The sequence below is a fragment of the Panulirus ornatus genome, chromosome 32, assembly GCF_036320965.1.
Source record: "Panulirus ornatus isolate Po-2019 chromosome 32, ASM3632096v1, whole genome shotgun sequence".
NCBI classification, from domain to species: Eukaryota; Metazoa; Arthropoda; class Malacostraca; order Decapoda; family Palinuridae; genus Panulirus; species Panulirus ornatus.
The window spans coordinates 25,167,269-25,190,985 of record NC_092255.1 but is presented as its reverse complement, the minus strand read 5'-3'; the positions used below and the strand labels follow the sequence as shown (position 1 = coordinate 25,190,985).

The following is a 23,717-nucleotide window of genomic DNA, read 5'->3' as shown; positions in this document are numbered from 1 at the left end:
TGATCGTCGATTTAGCGTATGGTAAGATGGTGGTCTTTTCTCTTCGCAGGTCTGGCGTATTTCAGGTTTCATTTTCTCTTATCAGCGGCAAGTTTATTGTGCACCCTATCCTCGCCCAGTGAGTAGTACCGCAAAGGGATCACGGTGGTCACAATGTCATAGTCAGGTCCCAGTGGCCAGATGTTTATAACATGTTGTAACAAAGTTGCATCAGTAGATGAACGTTCTGTCCTTGTCTAAAGCTATGGCGTATTCAAGCTTAAAGAAGGATGAGTGTGGCAAGCACTTCAGTACTTTACTATTTCTTATTAGTTGTCAGCTTGAAACAAAGGCCATATGTTCAACGACGTGACTTTTCACTGAAGCGTCTTATTGTATCACTAGGTTATCTTCATATATAATCGGGCAGAAAAAGTTTCGACGTATTCATATATATATATATATATATATATATATATATATATATATATATATATATATATATATATATATATATGTATATCATACTTGTCCACTGTTTTCCGCTTTAGCCATGTGGCTCCAAGAATAGATGAAGACTGGCCACATTCACACACATCCATTCTATAGCTCGTCATGTATAGCGCACCGAAACCACAGCTCTCTATCCACAGATAGACCCCGCAGATAGTTTCAGTGATTTCCCCAGGCCGCTTCACATGCACTGCTTCAATCTAGTGACAACGCGTCGCCCCCTGGATACAACATAGTTCCAGTTCACTCGATCCCGTGCATACTTTTCACCCTCTTGCAATTTTAGCCCCCAGCCACAATCTCCCACTCTTCCTGTGTGTGTGTGTGTGTATATATATATATATATATATATATATATATATATATATATATATATATATATATATATATATAAGAAATTATTTATTGTGATTATTACAATCACAAGCCGTGAAACCTGGTGTACATTGTAAGTTCGAGATAATTAGAGACGTGGGCGTCGGAGAATGTTGTGTTTATAAGCTATACGTGACCTGTTAGTACCTCTTCTGTCTCCTCCCCTCCTGGCGGGGTGCAGGGAGGGGCGCCGTTCACCTCCCCCGCACCATCCCACCCGTCCCCTCTGTGTGAAGCACTCTGGGCTTGTTTGATTACGTAAAAAAGATCTCTGCAACCGGTTTGTGAAAATGAGCTGTTTGTTTACAACGGTAAAGCTGGATTCAGAACCGGATTGGCGGAGACGTGAATTGCGCCCGGTGAGGTAGTGGCGCGGCGAATGGATCCTTACCTACGACGGGATTTTGCCCAAAGGCAGGACTAGGACTAGTATGAGTAGATGCTAAAGCGTAACGCTCACCGCACGTCTTGGTTCATGCGTATCACTGTTTCCCTCTTATCACCGCGCTCAGTGCAGTCATAACTGTCATTCCCGTGTTCATGTGGGACTGACCTCTGCCATATGGCATGTTTTCTTTTAAATGTTTCTCCAGTTGTCTTCTGCATGTTTGTGATCGCCTTTGCTATTGCATCAATAGATATATCCAAGTATTTGTTTAGGCTTCTTTATATCTTGATTTATTTTCTCTTGTTTGTATTCCCAGACTGTACTGCGAAATTACAGTTTGCATTTTCCTGGTTTAGATGCTATCAGGTCCCATGTCACCATCTGAGCTGTAGAGTTCGAGTTCTTTCAGCTTCCCATGGTCATTCCACGAGTCCCAGATCCTCACTCGTGCTAGTGAAGTGTTTCTGAACTTCTCCCTTTGACTGGAGACCTTACGACCCGACCCATTAGTGAACGAAGAGACTGGGTCTAGATGCGTAGTTACACTGTAACTTGATCAAACATCCGGCCAATGTTACGCCAATATTCTTAACTTCTTTATTCTTACTCCTCAGCCTTTTTGAGGCTGAGTGCTACAACCCCTGGGTATAATGACCTGGTATGTCACCTGACCCATAGAGGTCAGGTCACAGGCCAAGCCGTCTTGCCTGAGAGTTGTAGCGAAGTGTTCAAGACGGTAATTGAATATCGAGCTTCCTTGTTTGTTTGGTAAAAATGGGTTAATGGAAGTCATTAAAGTTCATTATCGGGAATCTTTCCCGTTCGTGTGTTGTTGTTGATGCTCCTTGTTATACAGGAGCTCCTCCGCCTGTCTGGGGTGTAAATGTTACATTTCCTTATCATCCGAGAAACTCTTCGTCTACCCGGGGCGTTGGTGTTAACCCTTTCTTATCGTCCAGTAAGTCCTTGGTACCGTGTCAGTAGTGCCGTGCGACCTCCGATTCATCTCTATATTGGTGGCAGAGTTGACGGTTTGTTATCATGAGACTGCGGCACTGATAAGCTATTACAGAATGACAAGATAGCACAGGTGTGCGTGGTTTTATTTTTTTTTTTTTTTCGTCGTTCAGATATAAGTATTATGGTCAAGCTGGTAAGTCTTTGTTCCTTCGCCGTGTCATTTAACCTGAACGCACGGATGTATACACGGGGCAACGTATTCGTGAAACACAAGGGAAATGTAGACAGATGCGTGTATACATGTATGCTTTATCATGCGTACGGTTCGTGTGACCATGGGGTGCTTGCTTCTGTGAGAGTATAGACAGAGATGTGGCCAGACATCTATCCACCTTATGGGCAGTGATATGTTTACAGGAGTGGGAGACCAGCTTACCTGACCTGACCCACGAGCCTCCATTTCTACCTGAGCCACCACCCCACATTCCAGTACCAGTTGCATCACGTGGTGTCTTTACCACCACCCCATCACCATTTCTATTAGAATATCCCAATGCCTCTCTCCGGTGGCTCCACGCACTCACCTACCACCACCCGGCCTCCTGTACCGCTCACCACCCTCACCTTTGCAGGCGGTGCCTCCTCTTCCCTGAAGCGTCGGGTCCTGCCCAAATTATGACATTCTTAGCCCAAGTTCGGAGCACATGGGCCAAGGTCACTCCCCAACCTCTCTCCCTCTCTCACTTCACTGTTCTCCCACTTGCTTTACGACTCGGGGCCTCGTTTCACTATTACGCGTGAGCGGGTTTAGGGAATGTACGTTAGGTTAGGTTATGTAAAGAGAAATTAAATGTGCGAGTCATTCGAAGGTTTGTTTGAAGGCTGTGAGGGATGCGTGTATTTCACAGACTGAATTTAAACCGGTAACTCCCGGAGCACGACAGTACGACCCTTGATTGCGATGACCCCCCCTGGCCTTTGACCTGACCCTGAGGAAACAGTTGGTCAGTGGTCAGGCCATTACACTGAAGGATCGTACCGTCACGCTTGGGTGGGTAACATTTCGCTGTATACTGGATTTTCTTCGTTGTGAAAAGAAAAAAAGTTGATAGTATCAAGTTTCGTAATTGATATCATACATTACTTGACGTTATCATGAAAAACATTTATAGTTTATCTTGTGGACGTAATGTTAAAGGTTTACATTATCATGCAGCTGGACTTACACCATGTCAAGGTGTTGGGAAATCGGTTGGGAAATAAGCAGAAATACTTGTCAGGAAGAGAAATATAGTGTTTGTTTTGGACAGTTTTCTTAAAAGAAAAGGCTTTGTCAAAGGTCTGGTTTAAAGGAAGATCAAATAGACTTACTTGCCTTCCTGTTTTGTTGCTGTACAGGGAACGTGTGACACTGGGCAAGTCGCTGTCATATCCCAGTGTTCGAGGGAATGTAGGGAGGACGTGTTATGCGTGGGACACCTCACCCGGGGGTGGGGGTGGGGGGGTTGGTGGGACAGGAAATATATGCTTGGGATTAGGTTCTGGGACAGGTCAGAGGTAGGGGTCTGACCCGCATGCCTGGGATGCCGGGTTTGTTAGGACACAGGTCGTGTGTGTGATGGTAGTACTGTTTGCTTTTCATGGCAGAAGTAACAGAAGACGTGTGAGTGTCCGAGATGTGTGTGTGTGGGGCAGCGCACCCTCCACACACACACACACACAGCCGAGTCAGCAGGCGATCGAGACGGCCCCAGTTTTCCCGTTGCAGTTAGGCCTGACGTCCCCTCCTTGTTTACAGGTACTCCCCGAGCTGATGGTATCTTCGTTGTAGATCAGCCGTTGTTGTACTCATGTTGAACTTTGCTGTGAAGGAGGATTGCCGGTAGGGGGATTCGTCGGCAGTTGCAACCGCGTCGGAATTGGTGTGAAAGTTGACAAGCTTTGAAGTTACTTACAGCCTCGTTATCTGGATATTACATTTAGTGGTTAATGGAGGTCGCAGCAGTGCGTACTCCGACCGGCTCTGGTGTTTTCCACATTGTGTTTGGCCGTGCGGCGCGCCCAGGAGGTGGCCGGGCTGGTCTTGACCATGAATACAGGTCACTCTGAATACCCCGGGGTCTTTGAACCCTTCTGCCACGCTCATGCCTCGTCATGGAGTGGGTCTGCTTCTCATGAACTTCATCACCTTAGTTGATATACGCCTGCTTGTGCATGGAAGTTAGCTTTATATTTAGACTTGATTCGTGGGGAGTGTTAGAGTGTGTGTATGTCTGGACTCAAACACGCAGGATGTGTATATAAGCACAGGAGGAGCCATCACGACCCCTTTTGTAAAACCTGACCTACATCTTGGCGACTCTGAGGTGGAGCGTGAGAGATGGATGACCGTGTGTGACGGGACTAGAGACGTCATCACCTTGCCAGGCCCTCGTCTGGTTCCTCAGAGGGTGGTTTATCAGTTGTCCGCACATGGCGCACTGTTGACTGGCTTCACAGCAATGGCTCATTTGCAGCACAGACGTTATTATGATTTGTGTCTGGGCCAGCAGTCATTCGCGAAGGCCTCGCTTCCTTAAGTTGTACAGTGGAGGCCTTCTGGGGAGCTGTCGTCGTTTCTGTAGCCGACCCCAGTCTCTACCAGTCACCAGACTATTACAAAAGTTCATTCACGTGTAATTGACCTCACAGTTCCATCAGAGCATCCTCGCACTACCTGAACAGAAACAGGTATGCAGCACTACACCCAGTTCGAACACACTGGCTGAATCGCAACAGAATATTAGCATCCCTACAGTAATCCACCGTCACCCTCGTAACAGAATCTGATCATACCGAACGACCTTCCACTTCATGCCCACAGACAGCTTATCGTCACTAGTTGTTAACAAGAAATTAACCCCTTACCTTTCTCTGCAAATTTATCTGCTCGCCTGCCTGGCTGTCCACCCAGTAGAAAGCAGATGTCACTAAGTTGCAAACTACGCAGAACGCAGCACTCGGGACATTTAACTCCCACACAACGAAACACACGTACTCCCAATACAGTCTCACTACAGCTCGTTCAGCACCAGTTCTTGCAACAGCACTAGAACCCTCCCATTCACTCCACCTCATAACCAGCCCGAGGTAAAATGAGTGGCTTACCTCAGCTTTCTACTTCAGCAGCTCATATATTTACAGATCTCCCACACCGTTAATAACTGGACAAGTACAAACAGCCGCCCACCTCAACCCAGTCTTGCACTCCCGCTCTGCCAGACAATAAACACACGTCTCTGAAAAGCATTTCATACTCATGTTAGAATTACACTTTTTCGTTCGCCATTTTGATAACGCCCATCTCATAGCTACGGATTCAGGTCAAGAAGGTTCACTGTGGTCGAGATGATTTATGGTAATCGCGTAGTGAAGGATACTTTGTTTATGGAGAGTAAAGGTGTCAAGTGCCTGCCTCTTAATGCCCTTGACACTGACGGGTTCCAGTGCCTCCCAGGTAGTGCCTCTGATATAGACGGTGTCAGGTGTTCCCCAGGTAGTGGCTCTGACACACACGGCGTCGAGTCCCTCCCAGGTAATGCCCGTGGCATACACTATGTCAGTTGCCTCCCAGGTGGCATCCTTGACCCAGACGGTGTCAAGGTGCCCTGTAGGTAAGGTTCATGACACCTGGGTCGGGCAGGGGTCATGTGGCTCGGCTGGAGGACGGTCTGGGGGATCATTGTGAGGTATATAATCCATTGTTGTACGTGGGTGTCGACTACACCCCCCCCCCCCAGCTGGCGCACCCGCCTCCCGTCAGTCATGTGTCATGCACATGTGTCGCTTATGGCTCTCTGGCTTCCAGCAGTCTTATGCAGGAGTCTTTAACTGACGACCAAGTTGCATGAGCGACTTGCAGCAGTCTCTCCACTGAGGCCCAATTCTTCAAGCTGACTTCAAAAAGTCTTACAACTGGCTTCTAGAAGACTTAAAAGCGACTTCCAACATCGCCACTAGTGACTGACAGCAGTTGGGCCAACAGTCTTGCGGTTCACCGTTTAACAGTGGTTTTAAACAGTGTGGTCCCGATCTTCTGTGGCAGGGAATCGAACCCCCGTGACGCTATATCACGCCAGCTTGGCGCGTTACGTTTTTCCGTTAACCCGTAGTTATGAACTTGTGTATATCACGGTCGAGCTTAGACTCTGGGTAAAAAGCTAACGTTCGCCCGAGTGTTTCAGAGGAAGTTGAGACATTATGTAGTTGAGAAATGATGTGTCGTCTGTCTTCTGGTTAATTAGATATGTCTGCCTATACTTGTAGTATACACGTGTATGCGCAACTATATATGCATGTATATACGTATACTCAGAGTATAAGGATGATTTTTATACCCATGTATATATGATGAAACACACACACACACACACACACACACACACACACACACACACACCGAGAGAGAGAGAGAGAGAGAGAGAGAGAGAGAGAGAGAGAAGAGAGCGATGAATGAATCGTGAACGAGGAAGGGGAAGACCTGGAGGTGGCCGTAAGGTCGTAATCCTTGGCGTCAGGTCTGGGGTAAGGTCCTCCAGCGGTGGTCATGACGTAAATCTTGGTCACTGGCAGACCAGAAACCTCCTGGCTCTTGGGTCGGGGAGGAGGGTATAAACTCCCTGTGAGCGAGTTGGGTTTACCTGGATATTAGACCACAAGCAGGACTTGATCCTGGATCCCAGGATGGCCACATTACCTGATACGGTTTACGTTTAGAACAGTATTTATTTCGTTTATATTGTCTTCGTGTGGTAGTTTGTGTGTGTTTGTGCCAGGAGATCAGAGTTCACGGGAATAGCCAGTTTACGAAGTACAGTTTATTGTTCGTAAAACTCCAGCCATTTTCCCTCCGTCCTACTGGTGGTGGTCGTGTGTGTGTCGCACCACTGTTGCTGTATGGTGGATGAGGGCCGGGGTATTATGAGCTTTATATAGTACTAAGGAGGCTTATAGCTGCAGGGGCACGTTCTCTTCCGTAGAGAGTTGATTGTGTGGTAATGTAGAACCTTTTTGTTGGTTAAGCCGTCTGGTGAGACAGTTTCTGCTGGGAGGAGGCTTGGGCAGGGTGTAGCTCGCTCAGTACTCATGTGCTGAATACTGTGCACCTCATGTGCACTCAGTACTCCTGGGCTCAATACTGTGCACCTCATGTGCACTCAGTACTCCTGCTGAGTACTGTATACTTCATGTGCACTCAGAACACCTGGTGAGTACTGTGTACCTCATGTGCACTCAGTACACCTGCTGAGTACTGTGTACCTCATGTGCACTCAGTACACTTGCTGAGTGCTGTGGGCTGTAAGGCTAGTGCGTCCTTGGGTAAGAAAAAAATTTACACGCGTGAGGATTTTAAATGACTACCTCTGGAACGTGAGCGTAGCGTTTTGAGGTAATGTTTGCATGTGGTGGTGTGGCCGAGTGTGACGGGGCGCGGCACAAGACGTCTCGTGACGGCCGCCTGGTAATGTAACCCGGAGGGACTCCCGACTCTTAAAATAAAAGTCCAGGTTGTGTTTTGGCCGTTCGTGATGGTGAAGTTCTTTTCGATTTGGTGTCGCAAAATTTGTCGAATTTACTAACTTGCCTGTCTTCCAGGTTACTTTATGGATGACTAAGTTATAAACAATATAACAGCGATTATTAGAAAATTGAACCTTGATGGTGTTATATGGCGGTGTTGAAATGATCGTAGAAGATGCAGATGAATCTGATATGCTGTCTAGAATCAGTGTTTTGGAAAGGAGAAACAGAGAATGATTTCATCACGTCAAGTGTATTTACATTTCAGTGGAATGTTCAGATACATCTGTACATTTGTTTCTTGTATCGCCTTTCAGGAGCTGTAAGGAAATGCCTCATGATTATGTTAATAATTAGACTCAGTGTCATCAACAGTAGAAGAAAACGGGCATCATTGAAAGGCCAGATAATGGGTGGTTCATAAGATTTGCATGCCATTAACGTGAGCAGAACTTTGAAGGTGTTATCGTCAGAAATCATAAGAGTGACACGACGTTGTTTGGTGTACGGAGGAATCCGCGTTCGTAGAGGCTTACAGTGTGAAGTTGTTTTAGCGTGAGAGATGTGATGAGGGTGTTGAGATGCGAGGTGTTTAAGATGTGTGAGGCTCAATGGTTGGCGGCGTGTTGAGTTACCTGCCGCTGCTGACGGTGACTGACAGCGGCCAGGGACTGGTGCTGCTGACGGTGACTGACAGCGGCCGGGGACCGGTGCTGACGGCAGTAGTGCTGGTGCTAGCCATGACCCGCCTCCGCACTGTCCTTACTGACGACGGGCCTCAGGCTGACCACTCGTTGCGTCATCATCAACAGCAGGAGGACTGTCGTGCTGGCCTCCCCAAACACCGCCATCTTGAGGACCTGAACATCCAGCAACAGGAGGAGACGCGACGTCACCACCAGCAAGAAGCGGCCGGACGCCCCGGCGACCAGGTGTTTCCCCAAGAAGGAACTTCGTCAGGAAGTGATCACCGCCGTGCACGGGCCGTCGATTCACTGGAAGTGGAACGAACCGCAGAGCTGGACGGAACAGAGGGCCTGGAGGGAGATAAAGTTATGAAAGAAGAGGTTATGGAAGCCCGAGGTAGTGGGAGCGACTGGGGAGAGTCATGGGAAGCCGAAGCCATGGGAGGAGAAAGTCAAGGTCATGTGAAGGAGGTGTTGCCCGAAGAACAGGAGGATCTAGCGTTGGTTTCGGACAGTGAAGAACCAGAGCACGATGGTGAAGGCGTTTGTGAGGCGGTGAACGAGGGAATGATCTCAGGCGTGGTGCTGGGACATGGGCGTGACAGAGAATGGGACGTCCAGAGAAAACGGTGTGGTGTCACTCGAGAACTCGTCGTGGTAGAAAACGGGGCACGAGTCTCTGAAGGGGATAGGGATGAAGATGTCGCTGTGGATAGCGAGGATGATGGTGTTCATACCTCAGCGGGTGAAGAGTCTGTGTTTACCGACGATGGCCAGGACAGCGAGGGGGAACCGTGTGATGTCTTCGAAGGTGCAGGTACTGTAGACGGTGATAGATACACTTGTCGCAAAAGTGAGTGGGGGACAAAAGTTGCGATTGACGATCCAATAGATTACAAGAAAAGGAGCGTTAAGGATAGTGGTGGCGTTACTGCGAAAACTGGAAAGGAGAGAAAAGAATCTGTTCTAAGATTTGCTAAAGGCAGAACGAGCCTTGGGAACATAAGCCCGCTGGAGGAAGTAAGGGAAGACTTTAGTGCGAGGAAAACCGTTTTGGTTAGAGAAACACCAGATGTAAGTGCAGTGAGACAGAGTAAAGAGGAGATCAATGCAGCCATCAGGTGGATCATCAAGGACTTCCCGCCTCCTCTCTCTGGCCCCAGATGTACCTGTAAGGTCCCAGGCACACCGCCCTGGAAGCTGGCTCAAACGCATGAGTTTCCTCTTCCTGGGCCTCCATCTGAGCCACCGGCCGCCGCCTACGCCGCCGGTGTTGCCCCATGTCACCATCAGGCGAAGACGGAGATTCCCAGACCTCGAAGTGCTTCGTTTACCTTCGAAGTAGGACAGAAGAAAGAAGGGAAATTTATTGATGATAAGAATATTTTCCGTCGGAATGGCAATACGGGAGACATATATTGGAGGAGCCCGAAGAAGCCAGAAACATATGGCGTCGGAAATAGACACATATTCCAAGAACGAACGTTTGAAAATGATGTGGCTTTTTCCCCTGAAATCTCCCCGGCAGTTATGCGGAGAAACGCCAAGGACTTGAAGGAAAAGCGAAGGATCTTGCGATCATGGAGCTTCTGGAGTCCTAAGCCTTCCCAGGATGATTACTCAAACTCACCAGATGCGTATCCTTCATCGTCCCTTGATTCATCGTATTCATCAGTGTCTTCACCGTTGTGCAGCTACTCTGCTTTCTCCACCCTTACCACTCCCCGACGCTGGTCTCGCGTGCTCGGCGAGAAGAGGAAAAGAGTCCAGTCATGTATATTCCCCGCCTCTTACACCTCTCAGTCCGTCGGTGGGAGGTTATCCACCAAAGTCAGATCCGAACCCAATGTGACATCCAAGAGACGCGTCAACAACAACACCTGCAGCCAAGAGCAGGTCAACACGCTGCCCCGGAGGATGTCCAAGAGCTTTAGTTATAAGCGGAGGCTGATGTCGTCCTGCCTCTTTTCTGACACTGTGAGCGACGACTCTACGCCGTACACTTTAGCCCCGGCGGAATCTGACGCAGAAGTAACGCACGGGTGTAATGACGGAGTTCCAGGGTTCGTTAGAAGACCCAGATCCTCCCGAAGTAGATACGTGTCCAGCAAGTACAAAATGCCCGAGTACCGAAACGCTCCTACCTCTGATACCTATGCAGTTCAGAGTGCATTATCTCGTTCGCAGTTCATAAGCTCAGAATCACATTTGCTCGAGTCTGAATCACATACTCCGTTGTCAGAGGTGAGAATGACGAAGTGTTTATCGCGCAAAAAGAGATCCCAGTCTCTGATCATCACCCCCGAGTCTCAGACTGGGAAGGGAGAATCATACGTACAGAAGCCCGAATTATCATTCAGTAGACCCGAGCCGCTAGTCGTTCCTGCTTATCTACGAATCCCTAGAAGAAATCCGAGACTGATGCCTCCCGAATCACAGTTGATTCGGCGCGAGTCCAGGGCCCTAAGTCAGGGGCGCATCCCTGCCAGGGACCCAAGGGAGGTAGATCGCCACCTGCGGCGGTCCCTGGACCCTGAGTACGGCGAATCCCATGAAGCAGGAGGCCACGTATCCCTGACGGGGCTGAGGCAGGACGTACCCCGAGCAGCAGCGACGACGGCCCGGAGAGAATGCCGTCGCAAGAACGCCCGTTCTTGGTCCTCCAGCTTGACTGTGGCGGAGGCGTCGCCGCTGGAGGGCGGGCCGTACCTGACGGAAGGAAGGTCGCAGGGGTCAGTAGCCGCCTGTGCCGTGCGCACCGTCAGGCCGCGCACTCTGTTCCCCGGGGATTCCCGCCCTCTGTGTTCTCCCGCTGTGTCTCCAAGGTGAGTAACTGATACATTACGTTTTATGTCCCGGATGTCCTTTGTTTCATTGTGTGTTGGAGAGTAAGTGTGTACGTAAGACCGCTGTAGTACAGGCTACACTAGCGTCATTATACAGACACAACAGTTTTACGCCAGCGAGTGGCAGATGTCTGAGGTAAAGCAGTTGAGTACACTCACTGCCACTTACCTGTTGTGTAGCTCAGGGAACCACAGTATGAAGCAGGTACTCTGCCAGGCAGTTGTTGATTGTTGGTTACGTTCATGAAGTACGACGATACGACTCTTAGGGGCGTAATTGAGTGGCCTTTGACCTGTCACACCTGCAGAAGAATATCTCAAGCGTCGTGAGTCACATTGCACGTTTTCTTACCCTCTTTTGTGGCATTATTGTTATATATCGCACGTAACGTGTAGCTGGCCTTCCCCATAGCTTCTGGGTCGTCTCCGTGGCTGGAGGGATATCTGCCGTACCTGTGGGGTCCTGGTGGTACCTGCCTGCTCTATCTGTTGCCTCGATTATCTTCCTGACGTTAAACTGTTTATTTCCTTTTTTATTTCCGACGTTTAACGACACGTGTGAGGATGGGGACGATGCTGCCTCGCAGCTCTCTCATCGGCCTCACATCAACACACACTGCTCATCACATACTTGCCCTCTGAAAGGTATAATCAGTCCTGTTCTTGTGTTCCCAGTCTTCCCGGTATTTATAGTTAGCATGATAATTGACGTCACTGGATTGAAAGTGTTATTTACAGGTTTTGTTCCACACATTGGTCGCATATGCTTTCTCTTGGTCCCTCACAGTTGTGAGTATCGTGCTTAATAACTCTCACTCCATGTACTCCCTTTCCACGTAGCTCTCACTCACTCTACCAGTCAGCCATTCGCAGGGCTTTCAGGCTTCTATCTCGTGTGGTGCTTTGCTCCTACCCATATCTGAGGTGCCACACACACACATGCCTCGCCAAAAGACCATTCGTTAAGATGTCCACCACTTCCATCCCCTTCGATTTGTCACTCGTATCGCGCATTTACTCTCGTGTCCTCTCTCTATATATCCAAATTAACATACCGTTGCCGTCCCAGTAGATACCCTCGTCGTTAACCATCAGGTGTTACTCCCATGCACAACCCATACAGCCATACTCCCATGCACGACCCATACTGCCATACGAAGTCCCCTCACGCTCCCCACGTCTGAGTCAGCGTGTACCCGTGTGGAAATTGATTATGCAGACCTCGGGTTGCCAGGATCACCCGGTGAGGATCCTCGTTGCTCAGTACCGTCAGCATGGTACACTCATGTACCGTATGGGTACAGACGGGTTTGTGATCCGACCTTTAATGTTACAAGAGAGGCGTCCAGATGGTACATGGTATAAGGTCCAGTTAGAAGTAAAGATGAATGTGGGTACATTGATGTGCTCAGGAATGTTGGATAATGTAGTCAGATATTTTTCAGTAATACCGTCAACTTATTATTACAGTTCTGAAGTTGTGTGCTGCTGAGGACACTTACGAAGGTTTGCAACTATTGTTCCGTATGATTCACAGTACCTAAATGGCTCCCTGCTCTCTCTCTCTCTCTCTCTCTCTCTCTCTCTCTCTCTCTCTCTCTCTCTCTCTCTCTCTCTCTCTCTCTCTCTCTCTCGGTAACTGTGGCACAGATCTGAATAAGTGTAAGACAAAGTCTGCTTAACTGTTACGTACATGTTCGGTGAGTAAGCCTGTTGTGTAAGTTGTGTCGTGTGTTACATCTGTAACTCGTGGACGCGGGAGTGGCAATTTTCGGCAGGAGGCGTGGCAGGGAAGGTAAAGAAGCTATTGATTGTTTCACCCGAGGCACGAGCCATGGTTCTCCCCCCACCCCACCTGCTGATGTCCGTGGATAAACCTGTTACTTGGCCTCAGTCAAGTAGAAGAACACCTGCTTCCCACGTCCACGCCTTGATCAGGTTTTACATCCGAGTTCAGTTGCTTTGTCTGTATACAACTGACCAATAGATATATGAAATTAAGAAAAATATTACTCAGGACTTGGCTTGTGTTTGATGCCTTGTCACTTCTTAATGGTGAGCGCTTCAGCATCCCACAAGACGTAGGTCACCATGCACTAAATTTCACATCGTAGAGGCACACTTCGGTAACAACCTGCGTCTTGTAACCTTTTGTGTTTTCATGTTGGATTCCGCGTCGGATGCGACACAGTTGGCGTTCTGGTGATGATCGATTCCATTACGGCGGTTGACCGTGTCTGCAGCGAGTGTTCACGAAGCAGAGGCGCAACCAGGCGAGAACGCGACCCACCTGTACCGGAGACCATCCCCTGTGCCGTATCCGAGAGGAAATGTGGAGGACCAGAAGCTGTAGACGCATCGTTGACGAGGTGTCCCCGAAATCATTGCAAGTCAGGATGTCATCATGTTTGTTTTTATGGTGGTGTGTCCTTGATACCATTGATGGAGGAGTTCCACTAAAGTATCTTCGTCCTCACTGCTGGTGATGCATTATCTACGCGTCGGCGTCATCCCCATCGTCATCGTAACCACATACTGACGACCCTCCAGTCCATCCCTCTCATTCATGTCGGATCCCATCCCACGCACGTCAGCAGTTTCCTACTGTTTGCTGACGCATCCTGTTACCATGCGTCAGCGATGCGTTGCTGACGACGTCCCTCTGCGTCAGTCGGTGTAGTATAGCGTTCAGTCCAAGGAGTTCGAGACGAAGACTTGTTTATTAGAGTTGTAGAAAGTTGTACTATCGCTATAGCTTGGCAGTCTGTATACTGACTGTCGCTACATCTTAGCAGTCTGTATACTGACTCTCGCTACGTCTTACCAGTCTGTATTCCAAGTCTGTCATCATTGGTGACGTGAATATTAACTATGATAATAGACCTTTAAAGACCAATAGTCATAAAGATTTTGATATTGGCTGCTTACGAAACCTCGTCTGCCGGTCCACCGTATCCTGGAACTGCACTAATGTTTGGGAAGTGAAGGTCGTATTAACAACAGTTCTGTGTATCAAGGGAAGTGATGTTGTTTACCAGATCATATGTTTTATTGGTACCCCAGGAGTCGTACTTAAGGGTCGCACAGTCGCGCTAAAGGAATTAAAAAGATTATATATGTTATATCAGATGGCACTCAGCCGGCCACTCGACACTGTGTTATCGTCCCTCATCTGTGCCAGGTCCTCTTCGTGCCCTTTATACGTGTGTGTATAAGTGTGAGTTCCTTGGTCACTGGAGGAGTTACCAAGCCCCAGCCACTTGAGAGGTCCTGACAGCGTCCATGCCACGCTCCTCCGACGGTGTCTGCTTTCTGAGACACGCAGGGGCTTGAGGCTCGTCGACTCCCGAGTGATAAGTAATTGGCAGCTTGAGTGGAGGGGGTAATTAAGAACGTCAAGGAGACATGGGTTCTCGTCGACTGAGTCAGGGGACGTGGCTTGTCTTTGATGACGTCTGAATGTGGAGATAGTAAGTAAATGTGTGTGTGTGTGTGTGTGTGTGTGTGTGTGTGTGTGTACTGGTATGTTCTCTTCTGTTACTGGTATGGGTGTGAAAGTGATCATCCTCTGAGTCTGATTAATCAATTGAAAAGCTAATTATAAAGGAATGTGGGGAGAGGCTACGTTTTAGCACCAAGATGCTGCTTCCGCATTCCCAGGAGCTGTGCGACGGTACGACCTCTGGGTACAATGGCCTAGACTTCTTCCTGATCCTTAATGGTATGGTCAGGTCGGGTCAGGTCACCGTACCGACTGCTCGTACCTTTGTGATTTTAAGGCAGCCATGGTGGAGATTTGTAGGATTTTTAACTTGAGGTCAGTGTTCATTGTAGGTGTCACTGTGTGTGTGTGTGTGTGTGTGCCTGTGTGTGTGTGTGTGTGTGTGTGTGCCTGCGTGCGTGTATGTGTGTGTGTGTGTGTGTGTGTGTGTGTGTGTGTGTGTCTGAGGGTCGTTTGGCAGGTGGTATCACCATCTGAGCTTGAGACGTCCAACGTTATCACCAGATGGCCTTCGTCTTCTCTGTCTGTCTCTCTCTCTCTCTCTCTCTCTCTCTCTCTCTCTCTCTCTCTCTCTCTCTCTCTCTCTCTCTCTCTCTCTCTCTCTCTCTCTCTCTCTCTCTGCCCTCCTTTTCACGTCTCCTGTTTCGTAAGTCACGTCACACAGCTTGGCCTCGTCCTGTTTCCTCGGGCCGCAGGGTGCTCATGTCGTCTAGTTGACCTTGACCTCTCTCCCTCACATCTACGTACTTTTCCTCACCAGAATGACCTGACCTAACCCCCCTGACTCCTCTATATTTGCACTCACCATCTAGCGCGCCTCCCGTAGATTCGTCTTGCGCCCCTCATTTCATCAACTCGGCCTATCTGTACTTCATCTAAGACGGCCTCTCGCCGCCCGCAACTCCCCGACTGTTACAGTAGTTGTATCCGAGTCATGATGTAGTTAGCGTCTCCTGATCTCACATGGGTTGGCAAGTTACCTAGACAGAAGCTACCAGTGATCCCTGGTGGCTGTGGGTGGTAAGCTTTTTTTTTAGCAAATATGGATAGTAAGTTCCTTGCCAACAGTAGGGTTTAAGCTTCGTGGCAACAGTAGATTGTAAGCTTCGTGGCAACAGTAGGTGATAAGCTTCGTGGCAACAGTAGGTGATAAGCTTCGTGTCAACAGTAGGTGATAAGCTTCGTGGCAACAGTAGGTGATAAGCTTCGTGTCAACAGTAGATGATAAGCGTCGTGGCAACCATAGACGGTAAGCTTCCTCTGAAGATTACTCGAACGTGTCGCGCAAAATGCGAAACACTGAATGGAACGAGATTCATAAGCGATCAGGGTAAACACAACGGTGACCCGATAAGATAGCCAGATTGACACAGTTTTATGATGCCCTTGATAACATAATCTCGGTAAGATTACAGATGGTATACAGCAATAGTAATCTATATATAAAACCACCTTTCGAATTTAAGCAGCATAGGTGTAGTACACCCATGTTGAGACATGGGGGAGTTTTGTGAATGCATTTTGGTTCATAGCAGAGGACAAAGTTACTGTAGAGCAGTTCGGTCGTAATCATTCAGTGAGGGAAGAGGCTGACTGGCACAGTTTAATTACTCAAGTGTCCGGCCTCACCACGAGCAGGTTGATGCAGTGATAACCCCAGGGACAATACGACGCGCGAGGTGCGCAGTGGCCAGTATGGCGGCGCTGCTTGAAGGTCCCGAGAGACCGCGGAGGGAAACTGGCCAGATGCATCAGCGCCTCTCCCGCCACGCTGCTGTCATCTTCCGGCCTCGTTGGCGTACCTCATCGCTGCCGCCCCTGCATGTAGCTAATCCACGTCGTGTCTAGTAGCAGCTCACTGGCGATAGTACTTCCTGTTGTTCGTCCACAGTTGTTCCTTTTGCCTCGCTTCATTCCTTTGTGTTCCCCCTTCATCCCTTCTCTTCCTTTTCGCAGAAAAAAAGATATAATTATATAATTGTTGAAGTATAGTAGTAGTTACATAACTTTTTTTTTCTTGTACCTGTGCGTTGTTTCCCGCCTAAGCGAGGTTGCGTCAAGGACAGATGACTGAGCCGTTTAAGGAAAGTTCTCTCCAAGTATTTTTTTTTTGTTTTACCATTTACTTTTGAACACTACCACAAGAGGGGAGGATTTCCTGCCTCTGCTCCTGGCCCACCACGACGGATGGTCTTGTTTCTCCTGTAGGATCCCCTAGGATGATGATGATGATGATGATGCTGATATTATTTTATTAATAATACTGTTTCTTAGCAGAAAGATTATTGAATTTCTGCCTCTCAGAGACGGATTGAATGGTAGAGTGGTTCTAAAGATTCAGTGTCTCCATAAAAGATGTATAATGTTATCATAAAGTGATTGAAAATGTGTAGAGATTAATTTTCATTTATCTGCCGGGATACACAAAGCATGGTGGCCTGCTTGCTGGTCGGTTAGTAAGTGGGAGGAGGGTGGTGGCGGTCGAGGAGGGTGGGAGGTTGGAGGCAAGATGGCCGGAAAGGGAGCAAGAGCAACGTCTTTTTGTAACGTGTCTTTTCCTGCCATTGTCAGAGGTCACTGGACGCTTGAATATTTCCCGTCCTTTTCGTAACACCGACTTGAAAGTGGAATTATAATAAGTATATTACACAAGGCTGCTCGGGATTACAAAAGGTGAGAGTGATTAAACGACAAATTATATATAGGATATTTTTCATTCCACGCCTTTTAGGTGACGAGCGTTTTTCATTGCACGTGCTTTTGATAAGCTCAGTTTTCATACCATGCGTCTTCCTAAAGCTCGTTTTTTTTTTTTTTTTCATTCCCCGCGTTTTTAATCTGCGTTTTTCATCCCATGCAGAACCTAGTCAGTCCATTGTTAGATTGGCCATGCACGCCTTTGAGGATTTTTCATTACCTTACCGAATGTTTTACCCGTGTGACATCACCGTTGCTTGCTTGGTTACGCTTGCCATGGCAGCGTAGCACTGTACCGAGTTTGTGATAATGGAGGGATTATTAACCATGTTAATGCAGGGTTTGGCGGTGTAGATATTGTATTGTAGAGCTAGGTTTGGAGATGGTAACACAGGACTAGGATTAGAAATGGTATTTGTATTTCTTTCTTTTTCTTGCTCATGAAATATTTAGAAAAAACTGAATAGATTTTACTTCTTGTCCGTGCATTCTTGAGTTCAGTATGCAGTAGTTGTGTGTGTGAGTTTAGGGATTGCAGGGATGGAGAGTAGGTGATATACGGGTGGCGAAGAGAGGTATTTTGGTAGGACTGCTTCCTGGGAGCCTGACCTGAGTGAATGCTTATCTTGACGAATTTGTTATCGTTACGTCAAGCGCGTTCTGGATCGCCTGCCTTAAACGGTTACGTCAGGTTAGGTTTGGTTTTGGGTGATGATGCGGAAGAATGTCCCGGATCGATGCGCACTGCCTTACCATAACACACACTGAGAAACAGTTCCAAGATTACGTTTCTCTTCTGTTTATAGCCTCTACCTTGCCATGAAATACAATATGGTTGTAAAAACAACTAAGGTCTACATAATTAAAGCTGTAGTACACATCCTTAAAAGGTAAGCCGTGTTGGCTGCCATACCTCCTTGACCAGGACGACATGATGACCTTGTGGTACTAGCCTGTGACCTGAGCCGTGAACGCCACTATGGTACAGTCCTGCACTTGGTTCCTTTGACCCCATCTGTGAACACTTAGACACAGTCTTCCGGGTGATGGTGTGTCCAAGATGTCCAGGGAACGTCAGGGGTCCTTATTAATTTCCTTCACTTGGATGGGGTCAAGGGGTCAAGCGCTATGTGCCCATGTCTTTTTTTTCTTTTTTTTCTCCAAGGCGTAAACTCTCCACGACCGCCTGACTGGAGAGGAGCGACCTCCAGAACATACCAGGACCCGGGTACGATGTGTGTTAGATCACTCGCCATGACACACGGCGCGGAGGAACGAAGCACAGACGGTCCACGCAGAACAGATACATGTACATTCCACAGGCAATGATAATGATGATGATAATAATGATTATATTAATGATTAATCTAATAATAATAATGATGATGTTAATGATTATGATTAATCTTAATAATGATAATGATTGATGTACGTTGTATTGAATTATCTTGCAGCCAGAGGCAGAAAATATAAAACATTACGCCGGTTTTCGTTTATGTACAAGTAATCCACAGAGTTGAAATGTTAGCACTTATGTTTCTTTAGATTATTCCAGAGTTAATAAAAGCCCACAACTGTTTAAACAATACATGAATAAGAGGCCAAAACTGTTTAAACCACGTCAGTGTAAACACATCTGTTTAAACCGCACCTAATATAATATTCTTTTCTTTTTAGGAGGAACAGATTCAGACAAACGTAACTACATAGATAGATAGATAGATAGATGGATAGATAGATAGATAGATAGATAGATAGAATATATTTTCATAAACTGTTTGTGCTCGGGACCGGTGTGACTGGTTGGACCGCCGGGTCAATAGGTTTTTGCAAACTGGTTAGATAAAAAGAATATGTGGCAGCTGTGGTCGCTACAGATAAGAGTACGTGTGGCGGCCTGGTAGCCACTCACATTAACGGCTTGCCTGGCTGCGGGCGGGCGCCCACACTTTTCAGGAGGGTTAGTTAAGCTTTTACTTGTTCTGTTCAGTATATATATATATATATATATATATATATATATATATATATATATATATATATATATATATATATATTGCCTTGCTGCCGTAGGAACCCCTTCTATAGATTTTCCGCAGCGCTGGGACAGCTAGCCACGTCCACTGGTGCACACATAAAGATCAGGACTGATGAGTAAGAAGTTAGTCTCTCACAGTCTTGATGACCATTGACCAATCTTAAAAGCATTAGATAGCTGCCTGGAGTCGGGAGGAAGGCATTTTAAGAATATAGAGTTCTGAGGTGTAGGTGAAGGTGGGAAGACGTGATCCATGTCGGAAATCCTCCACTCGCCACGCTCACAGACCACGCAGTAACTGTGGCAGTTGGTCTGTTGGACGCTGGCTGCGTGATCCCTTCAGAGCAGGAGGCACGCATACAGCCAACCCGTGGAGACCAGCAGGTAAAGCACTATCTTTAAGAGAGAGAGAGAGAGAGAGAGAGAGAGAGAGAGAGAGAGAGAGAGAGAGAGAGAGAGAGAGAGAGGGGCAACATTACGAAAAAAGAGAAAGGCGGTTATGTTGAGGAGTGGGTTGATAAGAGGGGGAAATACTTTAGAGTGAACGGCGGCCGGGAAGAAATTAAGAGATGTCTCCCATGTGCGAGCAGCGCTTTTTATAGGGACATACCAGTCCAACAAACGCGCGGAGTTTCCACTTGGAAACGTAATAACAACATGGAGGACTGGAAAGAATCATCATTTTTTTCATACTCGACCAGATATTTCTTGCAACTTGAGTTTCCCCAGATAGATCATAGTGCAGAATCGTGCTCTCTAAGCTTGGCAGTGAACAGTGAAAATGTCATTGGTAATAGAAAAGGATAGGGTGTACAAAGGAGCCTTAGGGAAGGCTCAAGTTGGTAGCTTTTGCGTAGGGGCTTCTAGCTTTGAATTGGCAGTGTGTGTGTGTGTGTGTGTGTGTGTCGCCTTGAGAGCGACAGCCGTAACAGTTAGTTGTCTGGCGTGCGCTGTGACAACTCTCTTTACCCTACCGCCCGGTCAGTCCAGTCTTACGGGTGATCAGTTAGTGTGGCGTGGAGGCCAGTCAGTCGAGGAAGAGTGGTGTCTGGCCATTTGTAGGGAGCCTGCGGCCTGGCTACTACCGTAGTGCACGGGCAGGTGCACTGCTCAAGGTTTTTGTATCGTTGTAATACTGGATATTCGACGGTAAATCGAGGGTGGCATCACTGTGCTCAATGGCCGTGCCTGCGTGCTTCGGGGGACCGATAGTTTGAGTAACATGTAATTTCATCATAACCACAACTCAAGGTATCATCACTACAACCCTCGGTATCACTGCCACAACCTGCGGTACCACTATCACAACCCATGATATCACAGTGTCGTCCAGAGATCGTGTATTAAACAACTCTCATAATATAACCCATTAACGAAGACCCGGTAATGATCGGACTTCATAATGATGTGAGTGAAGAAGTTCCACCAAATGTATCTGAATTTCCTCTGCTGACAAAATGATTATCATTCCCCCTTCACTGAGGTATGGAAATCCGATTTCCTTATTTTGGGTTTTAATTATGAAGTATTTTGTTTTTCTTTAAGATCAAATTTTCACAAAGAAGCAAGCAACAAACAGATATATTGACATTATCTTGTATTAACAGTAAATATTAGATTTTGATCCAAATGCGATTTTGAAAAATACGATTTGCCATTTAGAAGGCATCAGTCGCGATTGTTGCTTCTTTGCGAGTGTACTGAGTTTTATGATACATCTGGTTTTCGATCTTTTCGATACACCCTCGACGGGTGTGTACAGCTTGGGTGTAGGACGTGCAGGACGTGGTGATATGGCATGTGGGAGGACGTATAGTAATCTTACAAAGACCAGTTATGATCGTATGTCGTGGCCACTGTTGCCCTGGTGAGGTCCATCTTGATAGGTCTGTGCCAAGAGTTCTTCGTTAAGGTTAAACACAAAGCGATTTGCCTTCAGAATTTTAGCATAAATTAAACGTAATTTGCATGTGGTCTGCTCTTTAAGGGGGGTATGGTGGCGTGACCTGACCCTTAACCCTTAAAGGGTCAGGTTTAGAAAGGCCAGGGTGTCGGACCTAGAGGGTCGTACCGTCGCGTCGTGCCGAGGGGTCGTGCCGCTACAATTCAGGGAGGTTGATATTATTTCCGTGGGGAGGTGGCGTTCTGGATACGTGGTGTGGCCGCGAGTCCACTGAACCTAGCCTCCGGCGGCGACGGTGGTCGTAGAGGAGGCAATAGCAAGGTCACGGCAGCCTTGGACCTTGACCCCCCCATCCCTCCCCCTATTTTACTCATCATGATAATAACAAGTTCCTCGCTCCCATGACCTTCCTATTGTGGGTTGAGATGTGTACACCGATGTTATCTCGCAGTCACCCTACAGCGGGTGTACTGGTGTTATACCTTATATCAGGGTCGCAAACGTTTCACCAGGCGCTTCCTTCCCTCTCCTCGATGTACTGCACCACGTGTGAGCCACCTGGAGCGTCCCCCACGCCGCTTCCTTTAAGACGCCATTCCCAGCACAGCTGCACACTAGACCATCGTCAAGAATTTTTTTGCGCCATTCGACAAAAGCTGCAACAGGTTTGCATTGAGGCCTTTCCTCTGACACACTACACTGCCGGCGCTTCTCGACCGAACCTAACGTGCGGTAGTCACTCGGGGCGGATGTGGTATAACAACCGAGAAAGATTATCGTCCTTATGGTGCAGCGCGACAAGGGCCTTTACCGTTGCTTTGGCCATGGTCGGATTATACGTCTTTTGTGCCGGGTCATGAGGTGGACCACTGGTCTAGTTGCCAAGTGCTTCTAGTTGGACATTGTTAAGGGTTATGGCTTAGGAACTCTACGTTGATTTATTGATAAAAGCGAATACGTGGAAAAATCCAGGTGGAACTATTTAGAAAATTCATCTTTGAGACCTATGCGCAGATAGGATTGTAGATAGACTTCAAAAAGGCCCTTGTGTTTGAGAATTTATCTCTTGTATATTAAATGTCCTTGGAGGCATTATGACACATATAAAGGTGAGAGCGCCATTGTTATTATTACACAGGAAATTGTATAGAAGATGCAAGACTTGGACCGTATGGCACACAAGTTCCTTGTTACAGGGGACTATTATGTGACACGTGAATGCTAAGTGATTCAGCTCAGGAGAATTGTGTTTAATGTTATTGTTTAGATAACTTAAGCTTGTTTAAAGTGTCAAGTTTGAAAGAAAAAATAGCCTTGTATCGGTGAGAGGCAAGATGCAGAGTGATGTGGAGAAATGACGAGATAATGGTAGCGAGGCAGGGACGATGGTGTCCAGCACTCATCAACGGCTGACTGGCTGGAGTGTGTGTGTGTGTGTGTGTGTGTGTGTGAGTGTGTGTGTGTGTGTGTGTGTGTGTGCTTGCCCCCGAGGCTTGTCTGTCTGTCAGACCGCACCCTCTGGCTTCGCCAGGCGTGTTTGTGTGTGTTTTGCGTGGGCACGCCCTTGAGGTATGTCAGACCACGCCCTCGTACCCTCTTCTGGCGTTTGTTTGTGTGGCGCGGGCACGCCCTCCGTCGTCTGTTAGTCTGTTAGACCACGCCCTCAGCTTTTTTGCCTTCACCTGGTGTGTTTGTGTGGCGCGGGAACGTCCCTAAACGTCTGTCTGTCTGTCAGGCCACGCCCTCACCTTTTCCGCCTTCACATGGCGAGTTTGTGTGGCGCGAGCACGCCCCAGACGTCTGTCTGTCTGTCAGACATCGCCCTTACACCTTCTCCGCCTTCACCTCACCTTTCGTACTAGGATCCTTACACACACACACACACACACACACACACACACACACACACACACACAAAGCAATACACGGCCCCTCCTTGCTGCAATGATTAGCGTTTTTGACCATGAGTTGGCACTGGTCGGGCCCGCATGAGTTCGAATCCTAAGACGTGGCAGTCGGCCCACACCCATCCCATGTGCTCATCCCCCACTCGGTGCTATATATGGCTTAGACGGAGCATAACGAGTAGATTCACTTTGCCCCAACACTAATGATATTCGCATACGCGAGCGCGCATGCATTTGCTCTCACATCCATTCGTACACAAATGTAGTACTCACACAAAGACATGGCTCTTCACAGCTACACATTTGTAATCATACTCATTTATACACAGGTCACCGTACACCTGCATTGTATAGACACGCATAC

The 23,717-nt window shown here is 47.7% G+C and overlaps 1 protein-coding gene across 1 annotated transcript in view; it reads left to right on the top strand.

The window, feature by feature from the left end:
• RhoGEF3 (Rho guanine nucleotide exchange factor 3) overlaps nt 1–23,717 on the top strand; it is a 296,106-nt gene that overhangs the window by 73,210 nt on the left and 199,179 nt on the right. The window lies entirely within an intron of this gene.